The following is a 17,115-nucleotide window of genomic DNA, read 5'->3' on the forward strand; positions in this document are numbered from 1 at the left end:
CCCATGTTACAGAGGAAGTGTCTACGCAGTTCCTATTGTTATTTGATGACTTGCTTTTGCAGGGCCTTGGACCTCAGCAAGTTGTCCTCTTTCTCATGGATTTCAGATTAAGTTACTTGCATTGTCTCGAGGTTGTGACTGTCTCAGCTTCCTCTCCTCCTCCACATTATGGCAGAGTCAGCAGATCTGTAGGCTTAACTCCAGTGGGTGCACACTCGTCAAATCTAAACTGCATGACAGCATTTCTGCACTTGCTTTTCAATAAGGATTCAGAATAACTCCTCCTTTGTGACTATTATTCTGCTCTACTGACGTTAAATGGAAGAGGCATTCAAGATACCTGCAAAATTTAATAGATATAATGTGGACCAAATAGGCACTACTTTTTGGTGTTTTGGTGCAAACATAGGAATGAGGGTGTCAACTGAATAGAAATTCTTCCTCTTCTTCATGCCCCTCCCTCTTACAGCTAAAAGAGTGTCATTGGCATCATGAAACAGTATGAGACTTCAAGACATATTGCTATGTATACTAGCTTATCCTCCAATGATTTTTTGAGCTGTTTTGATAACTACTCAAATAATGCTATATAATGAAGTACAGTATCATACTGGTAGAAGGGAGGAAAGAGGATTGGGGGAGGGGCAGAGAAGTGACTTGTCTGGTCTCGGGCAAGGAATTTGTGATATATTAAGAGAGACAGTATAGTAGGAGAATCCACTTCCCCAGGGCTTTGTTTACAAGAGAGGATCATGAAATGAACGTACTGGGTTTCTCCTCCCCAAATAACCTACCTCCAGACTCATTCCTAGGTGGGCTTAGGAACCAGAAACTGCCACCCTATTAACATCTTTACATAAATATATTATGGCTTAACCTACTTAAGGCACTGTAGCCATGTAAGCCTTTGGTAAATGTTTGTCGAATTAACTGGAAAGGTCATTATCAGTGTCAGTGGCTAAAAGAAGTGAATAGAGGGTGGAGGATGGGTGTGGGAGGGCAGTTTATCACAAGCATGAATCTTAGATGTTTATGATTTGTGTATGAGCTTCCTTACTCCTGCAGTTCATCCCAAATTACCTGGTCCAGAAATAGTCTCCTCTCCCTGGTCCCAGATGCAGGGCCTTCAAGGATGATCACCCCAACTGCTCTATCCTGAAAACAGCTGAGTCTTGCAGGTTCCTCCCTTCCCTAAGGAGGGAACAGTTGGGAACACATTGATACCTAGACTATCTGGCATTGAATGATTCATTTGTACAGAAATTGACATCATCCTAATAGAATCAGCCTGAGATAAGCTATGGACATCCCTGAAATTCCTTCTGGATTTAGAATTCCATGCAGTGAACCATGTTCTACCGTGAAATGAAGAAGCTCATGGTTAAATTTGCTTTCTTGGAGGATGACTGCTTTCAACTTACAGTTATTTATTTGTGATCAAGGTTCACAGCTAAATTCAGAAAGTCAGGGATGTTGGAGAAGTCTGAAAGAAATGAACAAGTCACACCTTGACACAGCGTTTCTTTGGGGGGAAAAATATGGGGCAACATTTTAGTATGAGTAATAATAGGAATATTTAACCTATTTAAAACTCATTTCTTCTAGGTTAGAGAGAACAGTTTCTCTCTGTTTGAAGACTCCTGCTTCATGTACAGGAATCTTAAAGCTGGATGACAATCTTTCCCAGGGAAATTAGCCCAGTACTCTCCACCCCTGAGGGATATATATAATTTGAAAGCATTGAAGTGTGTTACCCATCATTGCATAACAAATTACTCCAAAAATATAGCAGCTGAAAACAGCAAATATTTATTATCTGATACAGTTTCCTGGGGTCAGGAATCTGGGAGTGACGTAGCTGGGTGGTTCTGCCTCAGAGTTTCTTTGGAGGTTGAGTCAAACTGTCAGAGCTGCAGTTTATGAAGATGTGAATGCACTACAGGATCTGTTCCCAAGCTCAGTCACATGACTGGGCAGGAGGCTACTGTTCCTTCCCACACAGGCCTCTCCACAGTGCCACTCATGACACATCTTTCTTCAGAATGAGTGAAGCAAGAAAGAAAATGAAAGCAAGAGAGAGAGGTGGAAGACAGTCTTTTTATAACCTAATCTTAGAAGTGACATCCCATCACTTTTTTTTTTGCGGTACGCGGGCCTCTTACCGCTGTGGCCTCTCCCGTTGCGGTGCTCCGGACGCGCAGGCTCAGTGGCCATGGCTCACGGGCCCAGCCACTCCGCGGCATGTGGGATCTTCCCAGACCGGGGCACGAACCCGTGTCCCCTGCATCGGCAGGTGGACTCTCAACCACTGCGCCACCAGGGAAGCCCCTCCCATCACTTTTGCCATTCTCTATATGCTGGAACTGAGTCACGAAATTCAGTCCACGCTTAGGGGAAGGAAAAGCTCCACCTCTTGAGCTTGGGCCAATGTTTAAATGTATCACGATGAGCAGCTTTGGCCCTGAGACAATAGTAAAGATTGAAGTATTATCCTGGGGAGAAAGTCTTTTAGTTACAGTTTCTGTTTTCATTTCTTTGATTCCTGTTTTTAATGATTCTCTCTTGTCTGGCAGAGAGTGGAGTTAAGGATTTCCAGTTCAATGCCTGCACTTAATTGGGAGCGAGGAATAATTTGGATATGTCTTTCCCTTTCTCCATCCCAAACAGCAGGAAGGTCCTCTGGGAGCCATACAGGGAACACGGACCAGGCAAGAAAATAGAGGCAATGTTTCCAGGGACCAAAAATGCCCCCAAGGGTGTGTGCATATAAAGTAAATTCCCAGACTGGAGTCCTATAGGCCTTCCAAAGCCAGGTGCAACCTCTCCATTCATATTAGCTCCACTATAAGCCCAAACCTGCATGCTCCTCTGTGAGATATCTCCTTTCTGTCAAAGATGCCCTAGATAATCATTGTAATCCACATTTCACCTGGATTAAAATGTTTGGAGAAGATATATACACAGTGTGATGGATTCCCCTTTAGCCTGGGCTAAACTTTCTCTAAGCCTAAAAAATGACATTATGGATCAGCCCTTTTCCTGATCCATACTTAGGAAAAAAAGGCGAGTCCTCAGCAGAATGAATACAAACCCAGAAACTGCAAAAAACTAGGTTCTTACCACAGCATTCCCAGGAGAGACCCCTGGGGGGGGGTTGCATTAATATTTCTGCCTGAATAATCAAGATCTGGGAGCCAAGGACATCTCCCAGGGGACGAGGTTAAATTAAGTCACTTCTGGGAGCTTGAAACTATTGATGTGGACCTGCCCTTTGTCTTCATATCTATTGAGAAACCAAGAAATACGTCTAGGGGCTACTAAACTAGTGTGTATCGTGCAAAGTTTTCAGCAGAGATGCCAACTTAGAATTCCAGAGGTGGTGACAGAGTATGGAAAGAATGGAAGGTTCCTGTCCTAGTTCTCACGTTTATTTAATCATTGCGTCTGTCTTTGCCACTGCTCACTCCAGCCCCACCCTCCCTTGTCTCTGACCTGTTCTTCCTCTGCCTTTTAACAGGCTGGAAAGCTCCAAGACCTGACTGAGTTCATCTCAAGAGAGACTCAGATGTCTGGTGCCCTCAGAACATGCAAGCCCTTTTCTGCTGATCCTCCTTGCGAAGAATCCAAGAAAACCCAGAAGCACCGAGCACCAGGTGTTTTTTTTTTTTCATCTGGGTTTCACCCAGCCTGGCATGGCAAGCGGCAGGGTTATTTTGCTTTCATAAGCCATGTTATGTAACTAAAGTTTTGAATAGTGACACTGAGCCAACTGAGATGTCACACAGAAGGGGAAGGGAAGAGCAATCAAAGAAGTGGAGAGAGAATACGGAGAGAGAGTAAGAATGGAGGAGCAGAAAAGAGAGAAAACTGGAAGGGAGAGTGGGGATAAGGAGACTATTTATTTCTCCTGCCTGTTCATATGTTTTTGGTTTCCAGGGACAGGATATGCTACCTGAAAAGTTCTCCTCCCCTCATTTGAGCTGGGCTGGAGGTCTCCTTCAGGTCCCAATCTGTGGAAAAGCTTGCTGAGTGCCAGCTGTCTGCAGGCATCACCCCGGGGCCCACTGGTGTCCTATTGGAGGCTGCAGCTGCCTGGCATGGTGTAGCACAGTCTTCTAAGTGGAAGACAAACAGGCATAACACTGTCTCCATTCATGCAGCCTCCAAGACAATTCCATGTTGACTGCGGGAGTCAGGGGCTGGTGAGTAGGAAAGCCCCAGAGGGTCCTGGAGACCTGAGGCCTTTTTCTTCTGCCGTATTTCAGAAGATTAGAGCCTACTCTCACAGGAGCTTGGGTAGACATCAGGAGCAGGTGCCAAAGAAGGCTAAAGGGTTTTGAATTTGTACCCACAAAATGTCACTTTGTTTCACTTACTACAGATTAGATCTGAGGCCAAGGGAATTCCCTGGTGGTTCAGTGGTTAGGACTCCAAGTTTCCAATGCGGGGGGCCTGGGTTCGATCCCTGGTTAGGGAACTAAGATCCTGCAAGCCATGGTGTGGTATGGCCAAAAAAAAAAAAAAAAGTCTGAAGCCAAAGTAGTGATGCTGAGGTAGGGATGGCCCACATCTATGTCCCAGGCATCCAAAGAATCCTCTTTTCTTGTCAGTGCATGCTGATTGGAAGTTTCACTGACCTTTGGCACACAAAGATGTTGGTGCAGGAATTTGAATCCTAGAATCAGAAGTGGAAGTCAGCCTAGGGCAGTCACCCTAAACTTTATTTTGGGTTATTCCTTTCTTGGACACTCTGGTTAAAACATACAAATAGAAGCAGTTATGGATAGATACAGATGCCCCCCTAAAATAAGCTTTATTTATAATTTCAGTGTGTTCAGAGTCTGCCTGAAGCCTATCCAAGGATTCAGGTTAAAAACTCCTGCCCACCGGCTGATTTTGTGCAGACTTCCAGGTTTAGAAACTGTTTTTACAGCATTCATTATAGGCTGTCATGCACTTTATGCTCAAACTCTCTAGGGCAGGGAGATCACTATATCATAAGTAAGCCCTTTCCATTTATGCAACGCTTTATGCTTTTCTTTATGATGAGGTGAAAGTTGCTTCTCTGTAGTTGTTGTTTGTTTTTTCCTTTCTTTTTTCTTTTCTTTTCATCTTTATCCTCATTCTGCCCTCTGAAATTACACAGACCCAGGAGGCTAATCTTTCTCAGGTGAAAATTCTTCAGAGAGTTGAAGACAGGACTCACGTCTCCATTGAGTCGTTTCTTTTTCACATTGAACATTCCCAGTTACTTCTGTCCTGCAATGACTTCTAGATCCTTCCCCAGCCTGTTCTCACTCCTCCAGATATTCTCTGGATCATTGATCCAGTTCTAAAAGGCTGATTCTCTAGGACAATTCTAATGGATATGATTTTAAAACAGGTGTCTTGGACTTCCCTATGGCACAGTGGTTAAGAATCCACCTGCCAATGCAGGGGACACAGGTTTGTGCCCTGGTCGGGAAGATCCCACCTGCCATGGAGCAACTAAGCCCGTGCACCACAACTACTGAGCCTGCGCTCTAGAGCCCACAAGCCACGACTACTGAGCCCACATGCCACAACTACTGAAGCCCATGCCTAGAGCCCATACTCTGCAACAATGAGAAGCCCGCGCACCGCAATGAAGGGTAGCCCCCGCTCACTGCAACTAGAGAAAGCCTGCACACAGCAACAAGGACCCAACACAGCCAAAAATAAATAAATAAATAATTTTAAATTTAAAAAATTAAAAAGATTAAAATAAAATAAAAAGCTTGCCAGTCTCACTACCAAAATTTGTATTTAAAAAAATTAGGGCAGCATTCACCCAGTGTATAGTATTCTGTCTACCCTTGTGCTAAGGTTACTGAGGGTGGTTCCAAGAGCACTTTATCAGGTAGTCCTCCCCTCCCCCACCCCCAGCTGACCCCACAGCTTGGCCATCGGTTAGCTGGGATTTTTGTTTCTTTGCCTCAGGGGAAGATTGGGTTGCTGGGTGGAAACCGAAGCTGGGTGGAAATCTGAAGCTACCGGGGAGACTACTTCCCCAGTAGTCCTTAAATGAAAGCTCAAACACTTTAAATCTTACTGGGGGAGGGCACGGAGGGCTCCCCAAGAAAGGGAGCCTCTGAGAAGACTTAAAGGAAATACTCCCCAAGACACAAGGGACATTGATATTGTTTTGGGGGTCCAAGAAGGTGACAGGAAGGGGGCAGGGTTCACCTGAAGAGGCTGGGTCAGAGTGGCGAGGAGGCCACCTGCTTCCAGGGTACCGTGGGCAGTGACATCGCCAGCAGCAGCCACTTGCCACCTTTTCCTTGTGTTCTGGGCACCAGGTAAGTTTCCTGAATTTATTTCCAGCTCTGGGGAGGGCCAGGGATCCAGCAATGCAGGCTCGGAGTGCAGCGAGGGCTCCATTGAAAGGAGGGGCACAGGGCAGCTCTTCGGTCATCAGGGCAGCCTGGAGACTTGTCCCTGCGTTTAGAGAACAGGGACACTTTTTACATAGCTTGTAAATCTATTTGGAATGGCTGAGTAGAGATTCTGATGGAGATTATGAGATTGCTGAAGCCACCTCAATACCACTACTCTTGGCTTCAGATGAAGTAAAATAACATTTTATGGGTGTAAATTCAGAACCCTCTACCTTATCTTTGGCATTCTTTCTGATATCTATCCAAGTTCCTAGTAGATACTCAATAAGTGTTGTTGAATGCATGGATAAATTCAGGGTTTTTTTGTTTGTTCTTTTTGGCCCTGCCGCTCAGCTTGTGAGATCTTAGTTCCCTGACCAGGGATCGAGCCGTGCCCCCTGCAGTGGAAGCTCGGAGTCTTAACCATTGGACAGCCAGGGAATTCCCATGTGGATGAATTCTTAATGGAGCTGAGCCACTCATTTATATTCCTTTATCTTTTGAGCATGTGCTTTAAAAAAAGTATAAACTCAGGACTTCCCTGGTGGTGCAGTGGTTAAGAATCTGCCTGCCAATGCAGAGGACACGGGTTTGAGCCCTGGTCTGGGAAGATCCCATATGCTGCGGAGCAACTAAGCCCGTGTGCCACATCTACTGAGCCTGCATGCCACAACTACTGAAGCCCGTGCACCTAGAATCCGTGCTCCGCCACAAGAGAAGCCACTGCAATGAGAAGCCTGCACACCACAACAAAGAGTAGCCCCTGCTCGCCGCAACTAGAGAAAGCCCATGTGCGGCAACGAAGACCCAACACAGCCAAAAATAAATAAACAAATAAATAAAAATAAATTTAAAAAATATAAACTTTACAAAAATCTCTATAATAAAAGACTATCAGTAAAGGATGTTTCTTTCCCTATTGGTAATTACTGCATGTTAGGTGCTGCTGACTCACTTAACTGCACAACAATCCTATGAGCTGCCGTTGTTATTATTATTCCCATTTTGCAGATAAGAAAGTTGAGGCACCTAAAGATTAAGTCACTTGCTAAAGGCCACACACAAGTAAGAGGCATAGTTAGGATCTGATCCTAGACAGTCTAGTTCCACAGCTTCCTGGGACTCTGGTCTGTCATCCTTAAAATGGCAGTGATAGCTGTCCTGTGCCCACCACTACTGCTGCACGGACATAGTGAATGTGAAAGTGCTTCGTAACTTGCAGTATATGGCACTGGCGTACAGTAATTTTAGCTACAAGAGTAACAGAGCCCTTTCTCTTGTTTTAACTTTTTGTGATGTGGTCACAGTTGTATTTTAGAGCCTGTTTTCTTGGTTCTGCTCCATTGCCTTCGTGTCTCAGAAAGGGAACATTTCTGGGCTTCTCTGGTGGCACAGTGGTTGAGAGTCCGCCTGCCGATGCAGGGGACACGGTTTCGTGCCCCGGTCCGGGAGGATCCCACATGCCGCGGAGCGGCTGGGCCGTGAGCCATGGCTGCTGAGCCTGCGCGTCCGGAGCCTGTGCTCCGCAACGGGAGAGGCCACAACAGTGAGAGGCCCGCGTACCGCGAAAGGGAACATTTCTAACTCAGGTTAAGTTTGACTTCTTGGTTGCCTCGGTGTGTTCCTCTGAAACCTTTCCTAAGAAGTCGAGATGGTGTAACTCACAGAAGCAGTCACCTTAGGATGCATCTAAATTGAGATCAAGCACAGGCGCTTACAGATACAGTTCAAAGTCATGGCGGTTTGATGCTGAGATGCTGAGTGTAGTTCCCAGGAAGGAGCTTGCTGGGGCCACTGTCACTGCTTGGGTAGGGTGTGTGCTGTTCTACAAAGGAGGCTCCGGCAAAACAAACACTGAACCCTACTTTCACTTTTCGACTTCTTTTGTAAAAGCAAAAATCCTCTTCGGATTTCTTTCAGTTAGCAAAAACAGGTACTATCGTAGGTCTTTCCTAAAATCGGAGAGGTGTAAAGGAACCTGGAATAAAGTGAACTTTTAAAGAAATTTTATTGATTGATTGATTTTTGGCTGCATTGGGTCTTTGTTGCTGTGCGTGGGCTTTCTCTGGTTGCGGCGAGAGGGGGCTACTCTTCGGTGAGGTTCGTGGGCTTTTTTTTTTTTTTTTTTTTTGCGGGCCTCTCACTGTTGTGGCCTCTCCCGTTGCCGAGCACAGGCTCCAGACGTGCAGGCTCAGCGGCCATGGCTCACGGGCCCAGCCGCTCCACGGCATGTGGGATCCTCCCGGACCGGGGCACGAACCCGCGTCCCCTGCATCGGCAGGAGGACTCTCAACCACTGCGCCACCAGGGAAAGCCCCGTGGGCTTCTTATTGCTGTGGTTTCTCTTGTTGCGGAGCACGGGGCTCTAGGCGCACGGGCTTCAGTAGCTGCAGCACACAGGCTCAGTAGTTGTGGCTCACAGGCTCTAGAGCGCAGGCTTGGTATTTGTGGCACACGGGCTTAGTTGCTCCGCGACATGTGAGATCTTCCCGGACCAGGGATCGCACTCTTGTCCCCTGCATTAGCAGGCGGATTCTTAACCACTGCACCACCAGGGAAGTCCCTAAAGTGAACTTTTGAAAAGTGGGGGATACCTGTATGTCAAATCCATTTAACTTTTCCTTTGTGATATGAAAAGACTAAGTGTAATGATAATAACTCTATAGTTTTTGGTTTTTTTTGGCTGTGCCTCACAGCATGCGGGATCTTAGCTCCCAGGCCAGGGATCGAACCCGCGCCCCTTGCATTGGAAGGGGAGTCTTAACCACTGGACTGCCAGGGAAGTCCCTCTATTGTATTCTTAAAGAACTGCAACAAAGGTTAAAATGACCAGATGGATGAAGAAGAAAAACAAACAGCTTGAATTTTCCACTATGATTCTCATAGTTTCCTGAGCTCTTCACACCTAAGGACATACTAGGAGCTAACGGGCAACCTTCAGGACATCCCTAAAAGGCAGGTGGACAGGAGGTTCAAGTAAAGAAAGGAGCAAGGAAATTAAGTGTGATGTCCCTGAGGTCCCTCAGAAAAATGATTAATAGATCTACAATTGCTATACAGCTAGTGTATTCCTTGACCATATAATTCTTGCTTTCAAAAGGCAAAGGACTTATTCGTATATTGTTTGTTTTTAATTGGTGGGGATACATTAGATTAAACTAGAGCCAACCTTTCACTTCCCCTCTACCTTTTCCTCAAACATCACAATCATATAAAAGATGGTCCTGTAAAATTCCAAACTAACCAAAGAGTTCTGTGTTCCCAGCAGCATCTTCTATCCACAACTGCAGTAATGGGGCAAATTATAAACTTTCAGAATCAGGGACCCCACCGTAGACCTAACTACATAATAATCTCCAGAGGAGGGAGAGAGGGAGTACATATTTTTAAGAACCATTCCAGATGACTCTTCTCAGTCAAGTTTAGGAAATACCGCTGAGCTTTGGAGTGCCGGGCCAAGCCCAGATTTTGGACTCAAAGGACCTAGTTCACTCTCCATCTGGCATCAATTTTCTCAAACTCATCAAGTGTAATTTTCTATACTTGTAAAGTGGGACTCATAATACCCCAAGCTGCACAAGGGAGCTTGTTGCTACAAAGCCTAATCTCCTCACTCAGACATTAGGAATATTCTGGACAGTACTTTGAATTGATTACCCAATACGAATTCCATCAAGCCCCTATCCCTATTTTTCCCGTTCCAGCCAGAGCTCCAAACCTCAGCCTTTATCGCAGGGTCTCTCATATCCATGCTGTTCCACACATTCCCTAATGTGGACCAATTTATTCCTCCCTTCCCCACATCTGACCCCTCCACTGTGCTCGCTAGAATGCCTGGCTTGTGATCAGCAGACTTTCTATACATATAGTCCTAACTTATTCCTTCCATCTCATTGCCTTGACCAAGGCTCCCCTTCAGGGCCAGTTGGATATGAGTCCGGAGCTCTTGGATTCCCAGATGTTTCTGTGAGTTCTTAGCCCTTTCTCATCCCCTACATCTCACCTGGCCTTTCCCTTTCAATCTCTTTTACTTGTTCCTCCTCCTCCCTTGACTGGCTCCAATCTCTACATTTTGGAGAGTTTCTAGGGCTCTATCCTAGACTCTTTTTTTTTTAATGTATGTCCCTCCCCTGGTAACCCTCAGACTATGTGTCCCAACTTTTACCTCCAGCCTAGATCTTTCCTAGATCTTTCCCTTGAGCTCTTTTTTTTTTTTTTTTTTTTTTTTTTTTTGCAGTGCGCGGGGCTCTCACTGCTGTGGCCTCTCCCGGAGGCTCCGGACGCGCAGGCTCAGCGGCCATGGCTCACGGGCCCAGCCGCTCCGCGGCATGTGGGATCTTCCCAGACTGGGGCATGAACCCATGTCCCCTGCATCGGCAGGCGGACTCTCAACCACTGCGCCACCAGGGAAGCCCTCCCTTGAGCTCTTGACTTCTATATCCAACTACATACTTGAGAACCTCACTTGGTTATCAATAAGAATCTAAAACTTAAGTATGTACAATAAAGAGCTCTTTATTTCAGAGCACCATTTCTAAGACTCTTCCTCCTCTCCTCTCTGGTACCAGTCATTGTTGCCCCAAACCTAGCAATTGATCTTGCTTCTTCCTTTTCATTTACGGCATGCTCTTTCCCCATCTTGTCTATCAGCAAATCCTGTCTGTTTTGGGCCTCCCTGGTGGCGCAGTGGTTGAGAGTCTGCCTGCCGATGCAGGGGATACGGGTTCGTGCCCCGGTCTGGGAGGATCCCATATGCCGCGGAGCGGCTGGGCCCGTGAGCCATGGCCGCTGGGCCTGCGCATCCGGAGCCTGTGCTCCGCAACGGGGGAGGCCACAACAGTGAGAGGCTCGCATACCGCCAAAAGAAAAAAAAAAAAATCCTGTCTGTTTTATCTACAAATGTATTGTGAATCCTCCCATTTTTATCTATCTCCACCATTACATTCCTAGTCCAAGTGACCATCATCTCTCACTTGTCCTTCCACTCAAGCCTTGCAAATGGTCCTTCTCCTTCAACTCTAAGCTCTGATGAATGTATTTCCCAACAGCAACCAGGGAAATCTTTCAAAAACCTAACCTGGATTATGTCTCATCTCTTCTAACACTTTTTAATGGTTTCCCATTATTGTTATGGAATTCAAGCTCCATTCTGTTGTCTCTTAGGTTTTGCTTTGATCTGGACCCTTCCTGCTTCTCCAGCTTCATCTTAGACCAGTCCACCCTCACTCCCTCTGCTCAGTCTCTCCGTTCTGCTTTCTGTTCTGTGAACACACCAAGATGGTGACCTCTGGGTGTGCTGTTTCTTCAGTCAGAAGAGGTTCTTCCTCAAATTCCAAGCAGATCTGTCTGTTTTCGTCTCAGCTCAACTGCCACCTTCTCAAAAAAGCCTTCCCTAACCATACTCTCTAAACCCTCTACTCTGTCCTCTGCTTTATTCTAGCACATTCATCTTAACATTTCTTTCATCACAAGTATCATAATTAGCATAACATTATCACACTAATCTATTTATTTGTGTGTTGATTATCTGTATTCCTTATAATGATAATTATTATTTTCTTCTTCTTCTTTTTTTTTTTTTTGCGGTACGCAGCCTCTCACTGTTGTGGCCTCTCCCGTTGAGGAGCACAGGCTCCGGACGCGCAGGCTCAGCGGCCATGGCTCACGGGCCTAGCCGCTCTGCGGCATGTGGGATCTTCCCGGACTGGGGCACGAACCCGTGTCCCCTGCATCGGCAGGCGGACTCTCAACCACTGCGCCACCAGGGAAGCCCGATAATTATTATTTTCAATATGAGATAATAGAAAGAGCTTGGGATACGGAATTCAGTGGAAGGCCTAGGTTAATTTTAGGTTTCATTACTTACCTACTATATGATCTTGGCATTTTACCTTCTCTCTGTCTTATTTTTCTCATTAGTAGAATGGGATTAACATAGCAATATAAAGTCATTACAATTAATGAGCTAACATCCATGAAGTGCTAAGCAAAGTTTTTCCTGCTACTATGCACTGGACGTGGCATTTTTAAAGACCTTCACTTTCACAAAATTACATCCTAAGTAAGATCATTTTAAGAATTACTTAAGGGCTTCCCTGGTGGCGCAGTGGTTGAGAGTCCGCCTGCCGATACAGGGGACACGGGTTCATGCCCCGGTCCGAGAAGATCCCACATGCCGCGGAGCGGCTGGGCCTGTGAGCCATGGCCGCTGAGCCTGCACTTCCAGAGCCTGTGCTTGGCAACGGGAGAGGCCACAACAGTGAGAGGCCTGCGTACCGCAAAAAAAGAATTAATTAAGAAGTCTTTAAAGTTTTTTTCTGTAGTTCACCTCCCATTTTTATGGTATGAATCAGGGAATGCTCTGGGCACCTGTATCTTGCAAACCAGTAGAATGGACACAAGGGCCCTCACTCTTGGAGAACAGACACTAGGGAAAGAAGGCAAAGCTTTATGGACCCACACAGTAAAAACTTCAGAGCCAGACAAGCCCAGTGAGGCCCAGGGAAGGCCTTGGAGAGATTCAGTGGAGACAAGGTAGTACTATAAAGTAGATCCATGCAAGCGCTGGACTTCTGAGGCTCAGAAAGAGGGCTGGCCATTGGACCTTCAGTTGATTAGTGATTTGTTCAAAAGTTTGTATTGCTTTCTTTACTCCTAGGAGCTAAGTTCCAAAGGTAGAGACACTATCCCTTCTGTTTCATTTAAATTCTGACTTTCTCCCACCTCCTTTAGACTATGTCTATGTTGAAGGTAATTTTGCATAAAAGGAAAAATAAACAAATACTAGAATTAAAAACAGAAGTACTGGGTCTGGGCACTGGTTCTGTCAGATACAATGTGGAAAGGTTCTAGGTCTTATGGCAGGTTGGGGTCACAAGCAGTCTCTCAGACTTCTTAGTGGAGGTGGAAGTTGGGACATCCTTTTGGGAGGGCAATCTGGCAATTTAAATTACTATTTCCCATACATGTACCACAACATTCATTGTAGCACTATTTATAATAGCCAGGACATGGAAGCAACCTAAACGTCCATCAACAGATGAATGGATAAAGATGTGGCACATATATACAATGGAATATTACTCAGCCATTAAAAGGAATGAAATTGGGTTATCTGTAATGAGGTGGATGGACCTAGAGCCTGTCATACAGAGTGAAGTAAGTCAGAAAGAGAAAAACAAATACTGTATGCTAACACACATATATGGAATCTGAAAAAACAGTACTGATGAACCCGGACGGAGGCAGGGCAGGAATAAAGACGCAGACATAGAGAATGGACTTGAGGACACAGTGGGGGAAGAGGAAGCTGGGACGAAGTGAGAGAGTAGCATTGACATATATACACTACCAAATGTAGAATAGATAGCTAGTGGGAAGCAGCTGCATAGCACAGGGAGATCAGCTCAGTGCTTTGTGACCACCTAGAGGGGTGGGATAGGGAGGGTGGGAGGGAGATACAAGAGGGAGGGTATATGGGGATGTATGGATACGTAGAGCTGATTCACTTTGTTGTACAATAGAAACTAGCACAACATTGTAAAGCAATTATACTCCAATAAAGATATTAAAAAAAAACTAAAAAAAATTATTATTTCCAATAATATGCACATATCCTTTTGACACAGCAAATATCCTTCTAGAAATATATATGCTTGCATATATGCATAAATTACGTGTAAGGAAAGATCATTGCCCTATTGTTTATATTAGCAAACTATTGAAACCAAGTGGTTAGATAAGTAAGGCCCATTCATAGGTATTACGCAGCTGTTAAGAAGAATGAAGGAGGTCTATGTGTACTGATAGGGAAATTGGACCTATATTGTTAAGTGAAAAAGCAAAGGTGGGAGCACACCAAAAGCAGACACACACACTCCCAGGCACAATTATATGCTTATATTCATAAACTATTCTTGGTAAAGTTTTCAAGTACTGATGGTGACTTCCTTGAGACAGGGATAAGAGCGAATTGTTTGTGGTTGCTTTTCTCTACAGTTTGGAGTTTTAAAAAAATCATGCATTTATCATCTTTTCAGAAGAAAAAGTCTACACTTTTCAGCCCCATGGCCGTAAGTCTACAGCACTGAGTCAGTGAAGGAGCGATGTCTGATCCTCTTACCTTTGGGCAAGTCATTTAATCTTGCTGAGATTTTACATCACCTACAACATGTTTATAATGATATACAGCCCTTGGGATTAAGTAAGGTCACTCTGTGGATGCGCCAAAGCACACTAGTAGGGAACACAGCCGATGTCTAACAAATGCTCGTTAGCCTCCCTTTCTGTCCTTGCCACACTAGGTAGAGCCGTGGGCTCATCATCTCTTGTGGCTTGGGTTTCCTTTCTTAGGCCAGGAAAGTTGCTGCGGATGACACAGCTATTTAAATCAACTGACCTTTCCTGCTAAGGCTGCAGGACAGCCTCTATCTTAGGCTGGGGATGACTAAAGTTGCTGATGATGGAGGCTGCTGACGGTGGGTGTGTTAGGAGGTGGGGCAGGGGTGGGGCCATTCTTTCCTCAGACGCTTCTGACCTACTGGCTCTCGTGCTCTGCAAATTTCTCTTGACAGAGATGCCTGCCAGCCAGACTGGTAATCTCTGGGAAGATAGAAATAGCAAGGTTCATGGCTCCACCTCCCATTCTTTGGGAAGGGGACTTTGGCCTGAAGTCTTTTTTCACTTTTGCCAGAGTTTTAATTCCCTTTATTGCCTTGGCCGCCCCAAGCCCTCTCCTGAGGGTGATGGAGCTTTGTCAAAGCAGTAGGTTGGGCTTGCATGCTTTCCAGAGGACACGATCTAGAGAAACACCCAAGAACATTTCATTGTCTCCTTAAGAGGTGCTGTCAGGATGTCATTGTCCCACCTGGTTCCTTCAAGCCAAGTGACCTCACTAAGGAAAGTCATGTGATTTAACCACCTCCACCCACAATTTCCATCAACTCTACTGCGAACTCCTATCCTCATCATACAATCTAAACAAAAGCAGTGAGCTTGCTCATTCCAGAGAATAAAGCACTCCACGCATACTACCACACCTACTAGAAAACTCTTCCTAGAATTAAGTAAACTTGCCCAGGGTTCAGCACCTGGCATGATTTCCACAAATACTGTTATGGTATGAGAAGCAGCTTACACAGAGCTCCATTCGACCCTCAGAACTTTTATTTATAAAAAACTTTTACAAAGTGTTAATTTTTTTTTTTTTTAATTTTTGACCACATTATGTGGCATGTGGGATCTCAGTTCCCCGACCAGGGATTGAATCCACGCCCCCTGCAGTGGAGGCACAGAGTCTTAAACCACTGGACGGCCATGGAAGTACCAAAGTGTTAGCTTTATATATCAACTAGCCTGGGCCATGGTGCCTGCCCGGGGTTTCTGTGAAGGTGTTTTTGGATGAGATTAACATTTAAATTGGTGGACTTTGAGTAAAGCAGTTTACCCTTAGTAATGTGGGTGGGCCTCCTCTAATCTGTTGAAGTGGGACAAAGAGTAACTTCCCCAGAGCAAGAAGGGACTCTGCTGTGACTCAAACTGCAACTCTTCCCTCAATCTCCACTCCCTTTGGATTTGCCAAGCCTCCATGATCCTGTGAGCCAGTTCCTGAAAATAAATCTCTCTCTCTCCCTCCCTCTCTCTCCCTGTCTCTGTCTCTCACTCTCATATATATATTTTATATATTTATATTATATTTATTATAGGTGTACATATATATATTTGTATTTACAATTTTGTCCTAGAAGAAAATAAAACCTAATTAGTTTTTATCAGCATCTTACCAAAGTCAAAACCAAAAAAAAGCACACATTGAAAAAAACTGGAAAAAATATGTTAAATGTTAAAATTAAATGGTAGAACTATGGCTGATTTTCCTACATTTTAAAATGTTTAGTAAGGAGAATGTAGGACTTTATAATGAAAATGTTTAAAATTAATTTCTTAATAGGGAGGTTTATGTTATGACAAGATAGAATTTTTAAGTAAAACAAAACAAAAAAGGGTATGCTTGCTAAGCAAATAGAGCTTCAAATCAAATAGCCCAGAGCTCTCTTTCAACCATGCTGCCACTAAGACCCTGTAGCTAGGAATCTTGCTCAGGTTTTCCCTGAGAGCTGGGGCTGCCCGTCTCCCAAGATTCAGATGTGACCAACAGTCTATGAAGGCCAACTACATGCCAAGCTTGATCTGGGTGCACTTGCTCACTGCAAGTGTTCATCTGATTCTCACAACTCCTCTAGGTGAGAGGTAAGTTATTCTCAACAGATGAAGAAACTGAGGTTCCAGGACTTCCCTGGTGGCACAGTGGTTAAGAACCCACCTGCCAATGCAGGAGACACGGGTTTGAGCCCTGGTCCAGGAAGATCCCACATGCCGTGGAACAACTAAGCCCATGAGCCACAACTACTGAGCCCGCATGCTGCAACTCCTGAAGCCTGCTAGCCTAGAGCCCGTGCTCCACCACAAGAGAAGCCACCGCAATGAGAAGCCCGCAAACTGCAACTAAGAGTAGCCCCTGCTCGCCGCAACTAGAGAGTCTGCTCAGCAACTGGACTCAACCCAGCCAAAAAGAAAAAAAAAAAAAGAAACTGAGGTTCCAAGAAATGATGTGATTTCCTTAAGGCCACACAGTTAGTTAAGTGGCAGAGCCAGGATCTGAACCCTAATTTCCTAACTCCAGCCCCAGTGCTCTTGCCTCTATCATGGCTGTCTTTCCTGG

Source organism: Mesoplodon mirus (genome assembly GCF_964341445.2).
Source record: "Mesoplodon mirus genome assembly, chromosome: 3".
Classification (NCBI taxonomy): Eukaryota; Metazoa; Chordata; class Mammalia; order Artiodactyla; family Ziphiidae; genus Mesoplodon; species Mesoplodon mirus.